Here is an 18,204-nt window from a genome sequence, read left to right on the forward strand (position 1 = left end):
TTCTCATGCTGTTCTTTAACTTCCACTTATCATGAAGATGGCCCGAGCTCCCTACAGCATAGGTAGCTACGCGCTCTTCCCCAGGGCTCAGGGTTATCTGTCAGAGGTTAACAGTGGGACAGGGAAAGAACTGGTCATTGAGTCTAAGGACATCTGCCTACCCATGTGAACACTGGACTTCAGCCCAAGGCCACATGAGGCAGAGTAAGATTTTTAGCAGCAGAGAAGAATTCCCAGTCCCCTGCGTGTAACTCACCACCCTTCAGACTCTAGTCAGTCCCAGAAATACAAGTACCACCCAAAGATGACAAGTGTTTTCAGTACGGCATGTTAGTTTAAATCAAAAGGGCAATCAATGCATCCAATACTCAATCCAATATCGCAATTCGGGCACAACAAAAAAAAAAATTATTTTTCATCACTTATATTTTTATGTATTCTAGTAGCAAAAATACCTGAAAAGCTTGATTGTACGTGTTATGAAATTTGACGTATATATACCGTAGTTGTAAATTTTTGTGCGCATGTTGTAATCAAATAATAAAGGAAATATATCTCACGGTGTTTGAGATATGGACTATGCATTGTGATTAAAAAATAGAACTTTAACCTCTGAATAATAAATACTCGTCTTCTCTCCCGGTGACACCTTTTCAGGGTCCATGCGACCAGACTGCGGCAGCCCCGGCGTTCGTGGCCGATTTGCCTTACTCACCGCTAGGGGGAGGTAAAGGTAAGTTAGCGGCCCCGGGCTGCTGCGGCTACAGCAGGGAGCTAGAAGCAGAGAACCCTCCGCGGAGTTAACGCGAATAAAGCAAAAAAGAGGCCGCGAGGAAAGAGGGCTGAGGAAGGCAGAGGCTGGCTTTGCTGAACGTCGGGATATTTTGGAAGGCAGCCATCAGTTTCTTCAGATTAATGAGTATGTGGCCTGATAACTGAGCCAGGGCAGCCAGGTGGGAGGCTACCAGAAGGGGAAATTCTGCTTTCATCAGAGGTGAGTGCAGTGAGGTGAAGTCACAGGTTCCTGACGAAGACTGGGGTTTTTGAAGAGCTACGCATGCATCTATGCCATGCAACCTACTGATAACGGGCTGGCTTCATTTTCATGCTTAATGAAATCTCCTTTCACAACTTCGGTGAAATAGAATTGGGGTGTGGGGATGTCAGGGCTAAGAGGGGACAGTGCTGCGTGTGTGCTATTAATCACCTACAGTTGCAGGCCTCAGGAGAAATCAGCATTGCCCCTCCACCCTAAATAAATAAATAAACAAGAGTCTTCTTCCCAAAGTCATGTCACAGTCCACGGTTCCCAAAAATAGTGGCAAAAACTCACCACTGATAGCTGGGCGTTGTGGCAAGCACCTGTAGTCCCAGCTACTTGGGAGGCTGAGGCAAGAGAATCACTTAAGCCCATAAGTTTGAAGTTGCTGTGAGCTGTGACTCCAGAGCACTCTACCAAGGGTGACATAGTGAGACTCTGTCTCAAAAAAAAAAAAGGTCACCACTGAAATGGATTGTTAATTGTCTGGTTTCACACACTGATAAGGATAAACCTGATGAGGCCAGCTGGGCCGTTGTCACTTTTGTCAGAAGCAGCATTGTTCCAGAGCGTGAAGATAAAGGAAGGAAAGAGACCAGGTAGAAGGTAACTGGGACAGAGGCCTGGCCTTCCAGGAAATGCTCATCACCCGATTACCAAATCCAAGGGGCCAGAAGGAATTCCTCTGTAATCCACACTGGGACCCAGAACTTGTCCCCCGCGAAGTCTTCCTCCGAGCTAGTTTGAACTCTATCCAAACGACAATGGGAAACCTTTAACAGCCTTTCATTGGGCAACTGATTTATTATAAAATAATCAGATCATCATTCTATCATAGTCTAGCTCCAGGCATAGCATTTATCACTACCTAGTATTCATACATTCATTTGCCCGTTCATTTTAAGTGCCTGCCTCTTCCCAGTAAAACGTTAAGGTTTGGGAGAGCAGGGCCTTGAGCTGCCTTGATTTCACCACTGCCTAAGGAATAATCCAGGTGGGACGCTGCAGATGCTCCCTGAATATTTCTGCATGATAAAGACTTGTGTATTAGAAAGCTGGCCCTGGCGGCAGTGTGGATGTTGGGCTGAGGGGAAGGGTTGGGTGGAAAGAGAGGAACATCGGATGCCAAGGCTCTAGAGGCCTGCAGGTGAGTTGTGACACCTGAGCTGGGAATCGGCGGTGAGAGGCCCGCGGCAGGGCGGCACCCAGGCCCCATGACCGCACCCACACCCGAGTGGTGCTTGGGGATGAATCAGGGCGGCGGGCAGGTCACGCAGACAGGTGGGAAGTCCAGAGGGGCCAGGGGCAAGGAGAGGCAGAAACCAGAGGGCCGGCGCTGCGGAGCGACAGCCAAGGGAGGAGAAGCGGGTCCTCATTCTCTGTCCTCCCAAAGAAAGGCACGTTCAAGAAGAGAAAGCCCAGGAAAGCAAACGCGAGGAGAATCAGTGCTGACGGAGCAGCGGAGCAGGGGCGCCTGGAGAGGGACAGCGGCACAGCGGTGGTGCTGGCCAGATCCCCTGGCCACACCCACCGCTGCCCAGGAGCGCAGGGACCCACGCTGAGTCGTCCCTGCAAACTGTCCCCGGCTGAAAAGAACTGCCCCGGCTGGCCCGCAAAGGTGGGACCCAGGGACCTGGCCGCTTGCCTGTCGATGGGACAGCTCTGAGAGGCCACCCCGCTCAGACCGACTCCCTGGCCACAACCACAGCCAGGTTCAACATCTCCTTCCGCCCAACAAGACTTCCTTCACTCCTTCAGCGGCCTACGTACCAAGGTCACACCCCAAGACAACATGTCTTCACCAGACTTTCACCTCCAAGTCTATTTCCCAGAGAGGCTGACCTGACAGTGATGGAGGAGTGATCTGAGGAAACGGAATCAGGGAGCTGGCCCATGCCCCGCTGCCCCCAGAGAGGTAGACCAGCCTGCAGGAGCACTACTGTCAGAACTGTGCCTGGAGGTGAACTCCAGGATGGAAGTGGGAGAGAGAGCTCCCGGAGTCAGAGACAGGTGCCCATTGTGAGAACAATGGGCTGTGAGGGCTCTGTCTGAGTCACTCATGCATTAGGAAGACAATGGCAGCTCCAGGCTATGAATCACCAGTTGAAAGCAAAGCTGTGAAAGTTAGAAAGTCTCAGTGGAGGCATCCAAAGAGAGACTCTCTCTCCTCCTGGAGGACAAGGCTTAGGGCTTACTGATGAGAAGAGCAGCACTCTGGAGAAATCAGAATTCGCTGCCACTCCCCACCCCCCGTCTGCTATTACACAGTCATGGGCCTCATTGGCATGAGTGGGACCCTAGGCCTGGGATGGGGCTGCCAGAATCAATGCTCCCAAAACCTCTGGACTCTACTCCCAGCCCCCTGTCCTGGCTGTGAGAGGCTGTGCTCATCCCTTGGGTGAACATGAGGCACAAATCTCTGCATTGCAAGATGACCAGGGACGTGGGAACCTGCCCCGACCTCCCTATTTCTCACTCTCACCAGCCAGTAACTAGAGTCAGGTGAAAACAACCCATGGAGGCAAGTGCTGAGCCTGTGGAGGGAAGTCAGGGAACATATTCCTAAGAGACCACCGGACAAACCAGACTGTACTGGCCAAAGGCGGTACAGAGAGTGTTTGAGCGACCAGATGCTGAGGATGATGAATCAAAGCAGAAAAATGTAAAGTTGGGTAAGGGTGAGTTTATTTATACAGCAGCAGGCTACTGTGACCAATGATTTGCCACCCTTTCGAGGACTCTGGGAGATGTTTTCATCAAGCTGCTAAGTTGAGTCTTGGAACTTTGGAGAAAATTATGGCTCCTGCTAAGAAAAGTGATAGATGATGGAAAAAGGGATAAAACAAATCTTAATCCTTGAGCCAGTTTTCTGACCAGAACCCACAAATAAAAGGAGAGAACGGATCCTCAGGAGTTCCTGTGGCAAGTAAATACCGTAATGATTTCAATAGCTCTTTGCCAAAAGCACCTTTGGTTGTTTATTCAGGCAACTGTATATTGGAGAAGCAGAATACACAAACATTTAGAGAAATGTTGGCCACAGGGTCTGAGCTGATATTTATATTCTGAGAACTCAAGACTCACTGGGGTCCCCCTGTGGAGTAGAGTGCATGTGGACCAGTGAACAATTGGAATTTGATCCCTGGTCTGGATTGCAGTGGTCCACTGAGTCCCTGGACTCATCCAGTGGTCATTTCTGTGACTTCCAAGTGTGCAACTGGAATGGATGTACTTGGAAGTCACTCACATAGATTCCTTAACGTCTGAAGTAGGAGTGAGAACTATCATGTCAGGAAATGCCAAGTGAGAAGTTCTGCAATGGCTCCCCTGGCTGACACAGTGCATTGAAACGATTAGGACCCTGGAAGAATGAGAGAAATTAGTGCTATCCTTAAACACGTGAAGGATTTGCATTGATACGCACCACCAAACCCAGTTTCCATCCGACAAAAGCCATACAGGTACCAGAGGGTCGACCACAGCAGGCTCATTCAGATAATAAGCCCCACTGCACGTGTTGTCCCAGATGCAGGATCTTCACCAGAGAAGACTGAAGAGGACAAGGCACGGTTCACCCCTTCCTGGAACACACAAAAATGTGTCCCACCTGCCATCATAATATAAGGAGGGGCCGGGGCCATCTGGACACTGTAGAAAGCATCAGGCTGGGTCACTGCACCAGTGGTGTCACCTTACACTGGATGATCAAGAAGTGGTAAGCACCTTGAAGGCCTTGCAAAGGCACGTGCACTTCAGGGCGTTCGTGACACACTCTGCGAACCAGAGACCTGCCACATAGATCCATGATTTTTGCTGGAAATCAGTGGCCTGGAGAAGTTGGAGCATTTCTTTTTTTGCGGAGTAAAGGACAAATTATCACTTCCTGCACCACCACTAAGAAGGACACAGTGAAAGCCTCTTCAGTTTCTGAAGACAATGTATTTCACACTTGGATGTGAAGTCCTGCTCTAGTCCACCATCCAGATGACACCAGAGACTGACAGCTTTGAGTAAAGCCCAGATAAGGAAATGGCTCTGGGCCAGGCCTGCCTAGGCTGTGGCATAAGAGGATTTATGGTTTAGACCACATGACCTGGCTGGCCCTGTGGCATTTGAAGTCTCTACTACAGGAAAAGATTCTATGTGGAATGTATGAAAACCTCAACAGAATCCAATGTACACCCTTAGGGTTCTGGGCAGAGACTATGTGACTAGGTGAGATCTGCAGTGAGAATGATAATCCACTTGAAAACCAGCTGTTGGTGTGTTACTAGGCTCTGTAGAGCTCAAGCCCCTGACCACAGTACTTAGACTACCATGTAACCAGCATTGCTTATTGTGAATTGGATTTAAATTCACCAAGTCACAAGGTCAAATAGCCCCAACTGTAATCCACAGTCAGGTGGAGGTGGTACATTCAATCAGTTACGAACAGAGACAAAGGACAGAAGCCATCCTCTGTCACTGGCTACTCCAATTCTAGCACAATTAGGAATGACCCGGGTAGCCCTTGGGACAGAGGTGGAGACCCTCTGTGGGTTCAAAGCACAGGTTCATGCTCCCCAATGCTGACATAGTGGCTGCTGCCAAAAGTCCAACTGGTCAGCCCCAGACACAAAGTCTGAGCCCCAGTTTTGCACCGTCTTCATGGAGAGCGATTAATCTTCTGGTGGCAAGTTGACTACAGTATTCTTCTAACAAGAGACAGTGACACAGCATGGCTAGTATTGACATATTCTGGGTATAGATTAGCCTTTTCTTCCTTGGCCCAAATCAATATCGGAGGCCTAACACAGTGTGTGGTCCACTGACATTGAATTCTCACATAACTGCACCACATCAAGAACTCTGCATCACATGGGGGAGCGGGGGCAGCACATGACCACGGGATCTATGGACTCTATTTCATAGCCAGAGGCTAGAGGTCTGATAGAAGGGCCTTGTGGAGATGAAGCCCAGATTCCAGCATGGGGACAGTACTCTGTGAGGATGGGTGATATTCTCTAGGACCAAGTATATGCTAAAAATCAAGTTTCTTGGGTCCAGGAACCAAGAAGTAGAAGGAGTGGCCTCCCTTAGCATTCATCATCTCTGTAACGCTGGACTCTGCAGACACACAGGGCCTGGTGCCCAGGGAAGGAATAACTCAGGCAGGAGTCACAGTAAGAGATCTATTAATTCAAGCAATGGCTTCTGCCTGGGCTTTTCAGGCTCTTTATGCTGTAAGTCCTTCAGGCATAAGAGAGAGGGATCATCCTGGCGGGAGAGTTGAACCTTAGTCTCAGGAGAGGGGGGGCTTGTGCACAGTAAGGCCGGGCAGGTACCAAGCAATCCCCTGGGTGGTCTCGGTTATTCTCATGAGCAGTATTAAAAGTAAATGGACAAATGCAGCAGCCATCACCTAAGAAGAGCATTGTGGCAAGGCGTGTACCCCTCTCAGAAATGAAGGCCACTTCAGCATATCCACACTTCGCATATCCGTACCTACATCCACAGAGGTGCCAACTGATGGCAGAGGGACCCAAGAATTGGTAGGAGCTGCTTTCAAGAGGTGATCAGGTCCTTAGGATGGGTCAATCTTTCTTAAGCCTGAGTTAGTCCTTGCAGGAATGGATGCATTCCTGTGGGAATGGGCTGTCACAGGGTGAGGCTGCCTCTCGTGTGTGGTGCACCCATTTCCTTTCTGGCTCTCCCCCATGTTCGGATGCAGCACAAGGTGCTCGCCAGGCAGATGCCAGTGCTGTGATCTTAGACGATCCAGTCAACGGGAGCCAATTACCCTCTCTTTTTATAAATGGCATGGCCGCAGGTCTTCTGTCACAACAATGCTAAGTGGGCTCGAAGATAGAGAGCTCGCAAAGTCTTACACAAGTAACCCCAAACCTACTCTGTGAAAGTAATGGGCACACAGCAGAAGGGGTGAGGTAACAACGCTGGTGGTGGGCTACTCCCATCTACACGCCTCAGGTGGGGGGCTTCCTCCAAGGTCATCCTCCCTCCCTGGGGAGCAGCTCCGACTGCTGACTGACCAATGGATGGCAGAGTGATAAAGACCCACTCCCTTTACCTCAGGGCGGAACAACGCCAAGGGACCCCACTCCAGAGCTCCCCAGAAGATGAGGCTACAGAGGAGCCGATAGAAAGGAAACAGATAATAAACAAGAAAGTAGCATTTTGGAAAGTGGAGATGACTTGGTAAAAAAGTGTGTGGAAGTTTTCTGAAATCTGCTTTAACATAACATAAGTAGAGGGAGAGAGTGGAATGGGTCTACGTGAATCTGCATTGCCACAATCATGGCGCAGTCGAGTGATGGGTATAGAGGTTCCTTTATATTTTCTCTACTTTGTTTAGATTTGAACATTTTTATAATAAACAGCTAAAAAGCAGAAAGGGGTGGATGTTAATAAATACTGTTTAGGTGGCAAATAGAAAGTCAGGGAACCAAGACTTATCTTTTCCACACTCGGGGGAACTGTCCTTGGCACTAGGAATATAGCAATAAACAAAACAGGTAGAAAATCTTGCCATTATGAAGATCACATTCTAGAGCATTTATTCAATGAACAAAATAATTGGGATGTAGAATATTTTCGTGCACCTGTGTGTTAACCTTGTTTTTTTTTACCCCCCCTCCCTCCTCCAAGGATACAAGATGCAGGTTTAGGAACACATAGCTGGTTCAGGGATTAAGGAAGTGCAATAAAAATACAGGCGCACCAAATAATGTATATATACTTTACGAGATCCTGCTGGAAATAAAATCAATCATTCCCCCAAAGTGTACAAATAGCAGGTAAAATGGATGTGCATAGCTTGTCTAGGTACACTTGACCAGAAACAGCACCTTCAAATCAACTTTGAAAAGTAATACACAGACAACATCTTTCAAAATGCATATCCATTTTTGGCACCTTCTGTATTATATGAAAGTACTAAGTTCATAGATTGCATATATAAGCTCCTCCCACACCGTGCTGTCAGGTATCCCCTAACCCAACTAGAAAGTAGAAATATAGTTCCCTCCTCCTCAGACTTACTGCCTGGGAAGTATCGCACAGAGAGAACCCAAAGCACACGGCGCCCCACTGGTCTGAGTGTCAGTAGAGGCGCAACAACGTGCAAAATGGTTACAGAAGCTCCAGACCTGCTTTCTCTGCCATCCAAGGTGGCTGGGAAGACAGTGCCTCTTGCCCAAGATTGTAAACAAAGGCTCCACTATATGTCATTGGCCCTGACTGAGACATGTCCAGCCATTGTCACTGGATGAATACAGAGCAGACTGATTTAGGATTAAGTCTCAAGCGACTTTCCCTGAGCTGAGGGTGAAGTCCTGTTCACAGACAGGGACTAATCATGTGTGAATGGTGGGAGTTGTTTTGACAGTAGAGGTGATAGGAGCTGATGATGAATTTTAAAGAAATAATAGAGGAATGATTTTCAATGGGAGAGCCACCGCTCAGAAGGAAGATTTGAAAATTTATGGGATTATTTCTGATTGTCAGATCATTGAAGGGGAACTACTGGAACTTGGTATCAGAGCCAGGGTAGTCAGATACCCTACCATGCACAGAGCAGTCTGCGAGAGGAAGATATTCCTTTGTCCTGCACAACTGTCATAAGTTCCATCCCAAAGTGGGACTGAACATCCGCTCTATAACAAGGTGGGGATGCAAGGAGGACATTTGTTTTCTATGACAGTCCATCACCATGCTGACCAGTATCATACCCAAGAAAATATTAATTGGTCCCTGCACTTAAAAATAATAAGAAACGCTGCATCATCTATGAGATAACCATACTTCCTCCTTTTAGCTACTTTAACCGCCTCAGTCTGTTACCTGTTGCCCTGGTCTGCTCAAAATATCATAGACTGTGTGGCTTACCAACAGAAATTTATTTCTCACAGTTCCAGAGGCCAGAAACCCACGATCAAGGTGCAGTAGAGTTATATTTTATTCCAAGATCTCTTTTCTTAGCTGGTGGTCAGCAGCTGTCTGGCCGTTCCCAGGCCCTGTTCTTTGTGTGCTTGGGCTGGGGAGGAAGGAAGAACTCTCTGCTCTTCCTGTGCGGACGCTAATCCAACTGGATCTCAGCCCTGACCACACAACGCCATTTAGCTTCAATTGGCTTTTTATGGGTTCTGTCTCCAAAGGCAGTCACATTAGTGTTGAAGCTTTAGTGTATACAAATTGGTGGAGAAACATTCAGGCTGCAACATTTGACTCACCTGTTCTTCATTTATCCACTTCAGTTAAAAATATTTTCTTCGGGCGTGGTGCCCATAGCTCAGAGGTTATGGCACCAGCTACACACACCAAGGCAGGTGGGTTTGAATGGGGCCCGGCCTCCTAAACAATGACAGCTGCAACAAAAAAATAGCCTGGCCTTGTAGTGGGTACCTAAGTCCCAGCTACTTGGAGGCTGAGGCAAGAGAATCGCGTAAGCCCAAGAGTTAGAGGTTGCTGTGAGCTGTGACTCTGTGGCACTCTACCAAAGTTGACATAGTGAGACTCTGTCTTAAAAAAAAAAAAAAAAAAAAGAATATTTGCTTCGTTCTCTTATTTTATACTCTTGTGTGGGGGAGTGGGGTGAGATTATACCCTTTGTCTAGGAAAATATTAGGGATAAACAGATCTCAGTGCTTGTTCTGGAGAGTATAGCCTTAAGGATAGATCTTATTGCAAATAAAGATTTTTAACTTAGAACCCGTGACATGAAGATCACAGCTACAGAGGGGCTGATTGGAACAACTCTGATTATCTGCAAACTATTACCAACATGACTACTTTTTGATCCAGTGTCTGCTCAGCTCTCTACTTTCCTTGTCCTGAACTTTCTGTTAAGAATGTCTTCTGATCTCATTTCTCTCAAATCCGAATATTAATAATTACCCAGTGGTAGATGCAAGCATCTCACTACTTCATCAGGGATTATATTAGCTATTTATTGCAGGGTAACAAATTATCCTAAAATTTAGTGGCTTAAAACAATGACATTTTTTGATCCTGTTGTAGTTCACTAGAGTGATGATTGGGTTTTCGTGCTCATGTGTGACACGCACTCCCTGAAACCTTGTTATGAAGTCAGCATATCATCCCTCTGATGTGTAAGAAAAAAAGTCAAAGGGCCACACACAGCAACAGCATTTACTATCTCCCGGTTTTTGTAGGTCAGGCTCGGGGTCTCTGATAACACTGCCATCATTCGGGGCTGCAGTCTCATCGCAAGCCTCAGTGGGAAACGAATCCACTAAGCTCACTCCTGGGGTTGTTGGCAGGATTTAGTTTCTTGCAGGCTTTTGGACTGAAGGCCTCAGTTCCCCATTGGCAACGAGCCAGAGGCTGCATGTAGTTTGTTTCAACATGAGCCTCTTGATTTGGCGGCTCACTCATCAGAGTAAGCAAGATGATCCAGAAAGACAGACAGGCAAAGAGAACCACGGTTTTTTATAATACAACCTGGGAAGTGACATAGCATCACTGTTGCTGTATTCTATTCATTAGAAGCAGCTCGCTAGGTCCAACACACACTCAGAAGGAAGGAATGATGCAAGGGGTCATTTAGCTGGAAGCCATTTCAGAAGCCAACTATCTCATGTTCCAAGCATTTACATATTAAAACATACAACCCTATTATAAACTACCTTCCTTTTATTTCTTAATTTTGTTATTGCTAAGGCATTTTATTAATATTTTCACTAGCTGTATAAGTAAGTTGTACAGTCAACAATTTTTTTTTCCTTTGGAAACAGTCTCACTCTGTTGTCCTAGGTAGAGTGCCATGGGATCACAGCTCACAGCAACCTCAAACTCTTGGTCTCAAGTGATCCACTTGCCTCAGCCTCCTGTAGCTGGAGCTACAGGCTACTGCCACAATGCCCAGGTAGTTTTTCTATTTTTATTAGAAACAGGAGTCTCGCTCTTGCTAAGATTGGTCTGAAACTCCTGAGCTCAAGTTATCCATCTGCCTCAGCCTCCCAGAGGGCTAGGATTACAGGAGTGAGCCACTGCACTCAGCCTAATGAACTTTATTTTAGAAAAGAAAAAGAGGTACTACAAAATATTTGTTATGGGCTCAGTGCCTGTGGCTCAGCAGCTAGGGTGCCAGCCACATACACCAGAGCTGGCAGGTTTGAACCCAGCCTGGGCCTACCAAACAACGATGACAACTATAACCAAAAAATAGCCAGGCATTGTGGTGAGCTTCTATAGTCCCAACTACTTGGGAGGCTGAGGCAAGAGAATTGCTTAAGCCCAAGAGTTTGAGGTTGCTGTGAGCTATAATGCCATGGCACTCTATCCAGGGCAACATAGTGAGACTGTTTCAAAAAAAAAAAATTGTTATGAAACAAGGAGATGTTGGGTCTGATGGAACTGGGGAGTGCTCTTCCAGATGAGGCACAGTTCTAATAAGAGATGCATCCGGGGGGGAGAGACTGACCATGGAGTAGAGACAGGAAAGAGAAGCCCTTGAGAAGCCAGAGAAGACAGGAGTCAGAGCACCTCACAGGGGCTGGATTTTCATAGGACAGAAAAATCTGTATTAGAGAAAATCAGAACAAGTAGGATAATTATTTTGAAATATCCTAAAAACTATCCTATGGAAGAGGAATTATACATGTTCAATGTTGCCCCAAATGGTAGAATTTAGAGCAAGGAATGGAAATTAGAAGGTATGATGATACACAAATAGGAAATAAAAGCTTTTACACATTTTTACCATCCCAAGATAAGTGGGTTTACCAAACCCAACTGCGTGACTGCACTGGGTCCACCTTTGAGGTGAGAACACAATGTGACCCCAGTGAATGGCCAGGAAGATTCCCTCCCACCATGGGGATCTCCCACATCAGAAACTGGTCTTGGCTGAGACACTGTTTTGTGACAACACCTGAGCTAGATTGTTTCTTGCATTCTTAAGAAGCTTTTTTGTTGGGAGAAGAGTTTTTTGTGTGTTTGGCTTGTGTCTTGCTTGTGCAGAAGCAGGAGTCAACATCTACCCAAAGTGAGGGGTTCTGCCGGGAAAAGACACTAACACCACCACCACCAGGGACATGGACAAAGTCCAGCGGGCTCAATTTAATGATTCCTTCACTCAAAAACATTTATAGAATGCCTTCCATGGGCCAGCTCTGTGTTAATTATTGAAGACTGGGTAGTGGACTCATTATAATTTTAAGCAAAATTTTCCCATCTTAGTGAAATTATGTTCCTAAGTAGGTCAGGGAGACAGAAAGACCTAGGCAGAACTTCTTAACTACCTCCAAAAATTTCAGACATGTGATAGACTGGCATCTTGATAAAGGTTAATTATTATAAGGAATAAAGTTTAATATTTGACATAGATACAGAAAGGCTGTCTCTGAGCATCCAGTGATGAGGCACAGAGCGGTTGTCCTAGGGCGGGCTGTGTGGAAGCAGCGCCCGACAGGGTATTTGCTTGAGTGATTACTGACAGTCCTCGGGGTGTGCGGGAAGCAGGGGAGGCAGGGGGCACAGCTGAGAGAGAACATGCCTGTCTTCAAGCAGAAATGAGCTTCAGGCTGAACCCAGGCAGGCGCTCATTGCCCCTGAGGCAAGCAGGTGGTGTCCACTCCCCATGTTCTTCAGTCATTGACCATGTTCCCACGTGGATTTAGCTACAAAATATCACTTAGGACCTTACTCAGAGTGGGTTTGTGATGAAGTAGGAAAGTGACCCTGTTGAGTGTGTTTGAGAGAGATTGACAGAGAGAACTTGCAGACCTGGGGGTAGACAGCTCTTCTGAGCAGGGATTCTGCAAGTGGAGCCCAGACGTGGGGCAGCAGGAGGGTGGGTCTGTGTGGTCCAGTAGGCGTTTTCTAACTGGAAACAATTGGACCACACTTCTATGTTAATACAGATAAATTGACAGAACAGACAGCGATGATGCTGAGAGAAAAGAGAAAGAGAAGTAGAAGCCAGAGCAAGGTGGGCAGGGGGCAGGCCTGTCTCAGCAAGGACAAATTAGCTCCTGCAACAGGAGAAGAGATGGAGCCTGAGGGCATCTATGTCCATAAAGGCAGGGGCAGTGTGGGTGAGGGAGCACAGGGAAATCCTCTTCAGATTGCTTTTAGTTTTCCTCTGAAATAGAAACCATGTCCATGACTGGAAAGTCAAGGTGTTAGGACAGGGTTCCTCAAATTATGGCCCGCAGGCCACATGCGGTGGTGTGATTGTATTTGTTCCCATTTTGTTTTATTACTTCAAAATAAGATATGTGCAGGGTGCATAGGAATTTGTTCATATTTTTTTTAAACTATAGTCCAGCCCTCCAACGGTCTGAGGGACAGTGAACTGGCCCCCTGTTTAAAAAGTTTGAGGACCCCTGTGTTATGAGATTGAAAAAGCAAGAAAAGATGTTGGTGGTTTGAGGAGAGAGAAGAAAGTGAGAGAGAAAATAAATGGAATAGCAAACTAGAGGGTTACTAAACAATCTTACTTATTCAAACAGCTTTTTAGTAGTTGATGATTTGAGAGTCCATAAATACACAGTTTGAAAATAATAACATCTTTTATTCTTTCTCTATCACAGGATGCTGTTTACTTCTATTTCATTCTTCACATAGTAGCCAGGACTTCCTAAGTACAAATTTCTGTTGACCTTTGTTTCTTAAATCTCTCTCATTTTATTCACTTCTCTTGGTCTTGGCTACCAACAGTGTAGCATGAGCTAACATTTCTTGCCCGGGCATGACAATAGCTTCTTAATTAGTTCGCTGACATCTTGTTTGCATTCTTTCATCCATTCTCTGACTCAAAGCCCACTTGACTTTTTCAATACCCAAATCTAACTCTGTCACCATCATCCTAACCCTATGCTGGTTTCCCACCGCTTTTTGGCTAAAGGCCCTAAACAATCCGTCTCTGTGTAGGTCACCAGCCTCACCTCACACCGCTCTGAGGCAGCAGCCACACATACCTTATTTCTCATCTTTCCCAGTTACCCACACACTCTTCCCTCTGAAATATCCTTCCACCCTCCCCACTTAGCTTAGTTAATGCCTCTTCACCATTCATTTTGTATAAAATGTCAAAGACAAAGAAAGAAATGGAAGGTACAGTGAGAATATTAATATACGTTTAATTGGTATTTTTTAAGTGACAGGGAGAGAAGAGTGTAGAACAAGAAATACTATTTGAAGAGACACCAAGAATTTCCCACAAAGAACCACTACTTATATATAAGTACTTAATAAATTCCAACCAGGGGAAACTAAATAAATAAATAAATTCCAACCAGGATAAATAAAAAGAAATCTCCCCCTAGACACACCAGGTGAAGCTGAGGAACACCAACGACAGTAAGAAAACAGAATTTAGAAAAAGGAAACAGAAGAAAAAGGCATTATCTTTTTCTTCCAGCTTCACTGAAGTATAAATACAAATTGCATATATTTCAGTGTACATCAGGATGCAGTTTTGACATATGTATACATTGTGAAATGGTCACCACATGAGCTTGTTAATATTTCCATCATCTCACGTAGTTTTACATGAGTTGAGAACATTTAAGATCCACTCTCAGGAAATTTTTAAGGATACAAATAGTATTAACTACAATCATAATACAAATAGTATTTTTTTTTTTTTTTTTTGTAGAGACAGAGTCTCACTTTATGACCCTTGGTAGAGTGCCGTGGCATCACACAGCTTACAGCAACCTCCAACTCCTGGGCTTAAGCGATTCTCCTGCCTCAGCCTCCCGAGTAGCTGGGACTATAGGCGCCCGCCACAACGCCCGGCTATTTTTTGGTTGCAGTTCAGCCAGGGCCGGGTTTGAACCCGCCACCCTCGGTATATGGGGCCGGCGCCCTACTCACTGAGCCACAGGTGCCGCCCCAAATAGTATTAACTATAGTCATCAATCTGTACATTCTCCAGGACTTATGCATCCTGCTCTACTGAAACTTTGTACTCTCTGATCAATATTTCTCTATTTTCCCCATGCCCTAGCCCCAGGTAACCACCATTCCATTCTCTGCTTTTATGAGTTAGAATGTTTTAGACTCCACATATCATGCAGGATTTGTCTGTTTATGCCTGGATTGTGTCACTTAATATGATGTTCTCCAGGTTCATCTATGTTGTCATAAATGACAAGATTTCTTGCTTTTTTAAAGCTGGATAACATTCCATGCAGCACATACTATACTATATATTATACACACCACATTTCCTTTATCTACTTATCTCTCAATGGACACTTCAGGTGATTCTCTACATTGACTATTGACATTAATGCCACAATGAACATGGGAATACAGACACATCTTTGATATACTGATTTCATTTCTTTAGGAAATATACCCAGTAGTGGGATTGCTGAGTCATACAGCAGTTCTATTTTTAGTGCTTTAGAAACCTCCATACTGTTCTCCAGATGACCGCACACTCTTAACTGGTAACAGCTGTGCCAATTTATATTTCTTTATATTTCTACCAACAATGTGCAAGGGTTCCCTTTTCTCCACATCCTCACCAACTTTCATTTTTTGTCTTTTTTAGAATAGCCCTTCGTTATAACAGGTGTGAGGTGATATCTCACTGTGGTTTTGATTTGCATCTCCCTAATAATTGGGGATGTTGAGCATTTTGTTCATACACCTATTAACCATTTGTATGTCTTCTTTTGAGAAGGATCTATTCAGGTCCTTCGCCCTTTTTTAATTGGATTACTTGGTTTTTGCTATTGAATTGTTTGAGTTCCATATATGTTTTGTATATTAACCCCTGATCAGATGCACAGTTTGAAAATCCTCTCTCCCATTCAGTAGGTTGCCTCTTCATTTTGTTAATTGCTTTCTTTGCTGTGCAGAAGCATTTTAAATTGATGAAATCCCATCTATTGTTTCTATTGCGAGTGCTTTTAGGGTCAAATCTAACAGGCATTGCCCAAGTGTCAAAAAGGTCTTTCTGTACATTTTCTTCTAGTTACTTTAGGATCTCAGGTCACGTGTTTAAATTTAAACCTTTAGCCCATTTCGAGTTTATTTTTTATACAATATGAGATAAGGGTCCAGTTTTATTCTTCTGTAGGTGGATTTCCAGTTTTTCAACACCATTGGTTGACAAAACTACCTTTCCTCCATGGTGTTTTCTTAGTGTCCTTTTGAAAATTAATTGAACACAATAGAGTGGATTTATTTCTAAGCACTGTATTCTGTTCTGTTGACTCATGTTTTATACTGATACCATGATGTTTGGATTATTTCAGCTTTGTAGTAGATTTTGGAATCATTTTCTGTGATGCCTCTAGCTTTGTTCTTTTTGCTCAAGATAACTTTGGCTATTTGGGGTCCTTCACGGTCCCATACAAGTTTTAGGATTTTCATTTTCTATTTCTATGAAAAATGTCATTGGAATTTCGATCGGGATTGCATTGAATCTGTAGATAGCTTTGAGTAGCATGGACATTTTAACAATACTAATTCTTCCAGTCCATGAATACAGGAGATTTTTCCATTTACCAGAGCTCTTCTTAAACTTCTTTCACCAAAGTTTATAATTTTTAGTGTACAGTCTTTCACTTTCTTGGTTAAATGTATGCCTAATTTTTTTTTTATAGGTATCGTAAGTGGAACTCTTTTCTTTACTTCTTTTTGGGGTAGGTTATTGTTAGTATATAAAAAGTTTACCGATTTTTGTATGTTGATTTTGTATTCTGCAACTTTATTGAATTCATTTATTAGTTCTAACAGTTTACTGGTGGAGTCTATGTTTTTCCTTTATATAAAGTCATATCATCAAAAAAAGACAGATTAGAGGAGGAAAGATCACTTGAGCTCAGGATTTCAAGACCAGCCTGAGCAAGAACAAGATCTAGTCTTTACTAACAATAGAAAAATTAGTGGGGGTTCTGGCAAGTGCCTGTAGTTCCAGCTACTCGTGAGGCTGAGGCAGAAGGATCACTTGGGCCCAGGAGTTTGAGATTGCTGTGAGGTAGGTTGAGGCCATGGCACTCAAACCTGGGCAACAAAGTGAGACTGTGCCTCAAAATAAATAAATAAATAAATAAATCCCAATCTTTGTATTTTAACTGGAGCATTTACCCCATTTATATATGAGTTGCTGGGACTACACCATACCCAGCTCTGCCCCATTTATATTTATTTGATAAATTAAAACAAGATGTCAAAGGCAAAATTTAGAAACATTAAGAGAAACATGGAAGATGTTTATGACCCTGAGGTAAGGAAGGATTTTCTAAAACAAGACACAAAATATTTCATTTATCATGAAAGACAAGAATGTTAAATTGGATTGTATTAAAATTAAAAACATCTGTTCATTAAAAGATGCCATAAAGAAAGTAAAAATATAAGGCAAATTGGCTGAAGGCATTTACAATAAATGCATATATTAATAATGTCACTAGTACAACAGGATATGAAGAATTTCCATCACTGAAAGAGAAAAGACAAACAACCAAAAAAGATGTAAAGCAGAATTTTTAGAAAGAGGAAGCCCAAATGGTCAATAAACGTATAAAATATATTTAACCTTAATAGCAATATAGAAAATGATAATTAGAACCACAATGAGCTACCATTTCACAGCCAACAGTTGGAAAAATTAAAAGTCTAATGATACTAAGGTTGTCAAGCATGTGGAATAATTGAAATACTCTTACAATGCTTCAGGCAGTATACATTTGTATAATTATTTTAAAGAAAAAATGGGCAACATCTAGTTAGATTGAGAATGTACAATCTTATTACCTGGCAATTTAATTCTTAGAACAACTCTTACACATAAACTATCTAATTTAATAACTGCAGACTGTTACCCAGGAAAGTGTCAAGAGGTCCCTGCACCCACTGTGAGAGAGCATCTTCGGGACCATGTGAGGGAAGCCAGAGGCTAGGCCGGGAAGCTATCAAATGGGCTGAGCCCAAAGGTGGGCTCATAGAGGAGCTGTCTAGAGCTCTGGGAGGTGCACAAAGTACCACAGAGGGTCACAGCAGCCTGGGCCTGAGGAACAGAAACAGAAGGTGGAGAAGTGGAGGCGGAGTTGAGTGAACAAAGAGTAGAGGAAATACTCAGAGGGAGATGGAAACAGGGCTGGAGACCCAAAAGTTTTTCATGTAAGTGGTAGGCTGCCTCTTACCACAAGTGTCAGCTTGAGTTCACAGCACAGGGTCAG

The 18,204-nt window shown here is 44.4% G+C and overlaps 1 non-coding gene across 1 annotated transcript; it reads left to right on the forward strand.

Moving 5' to 3' along the window:
* The first annotated feature begins 10,042 nt into the window (after positions 1–10,042).
* Positions 10,043–10,145, forward strand: LOC128567131 (small nucleolar RNA U13). The gene has a single exon (XR_008374786.1). It is a non-coding gene; the product is annotated as a small nucleolar RNA U13 (small nucleolar RNA).
* Positions 10,146–18,204: the final 8,059 nt, after the last annotated feature.

This window comes from Nycticebus coucang, chromosome 15 (genome assembly GCF_027406575.1).
Source record: "Nycticebus coucang isolate mNycCou1 chromosome 15, mNycCou1.pri, whole genome shotgun sequence".
NCBI lineage: Eukaryota > Metazoa > Chordata > Mammalia > Primates > Lorisidae > Nycticebus > Nycticebus coucang.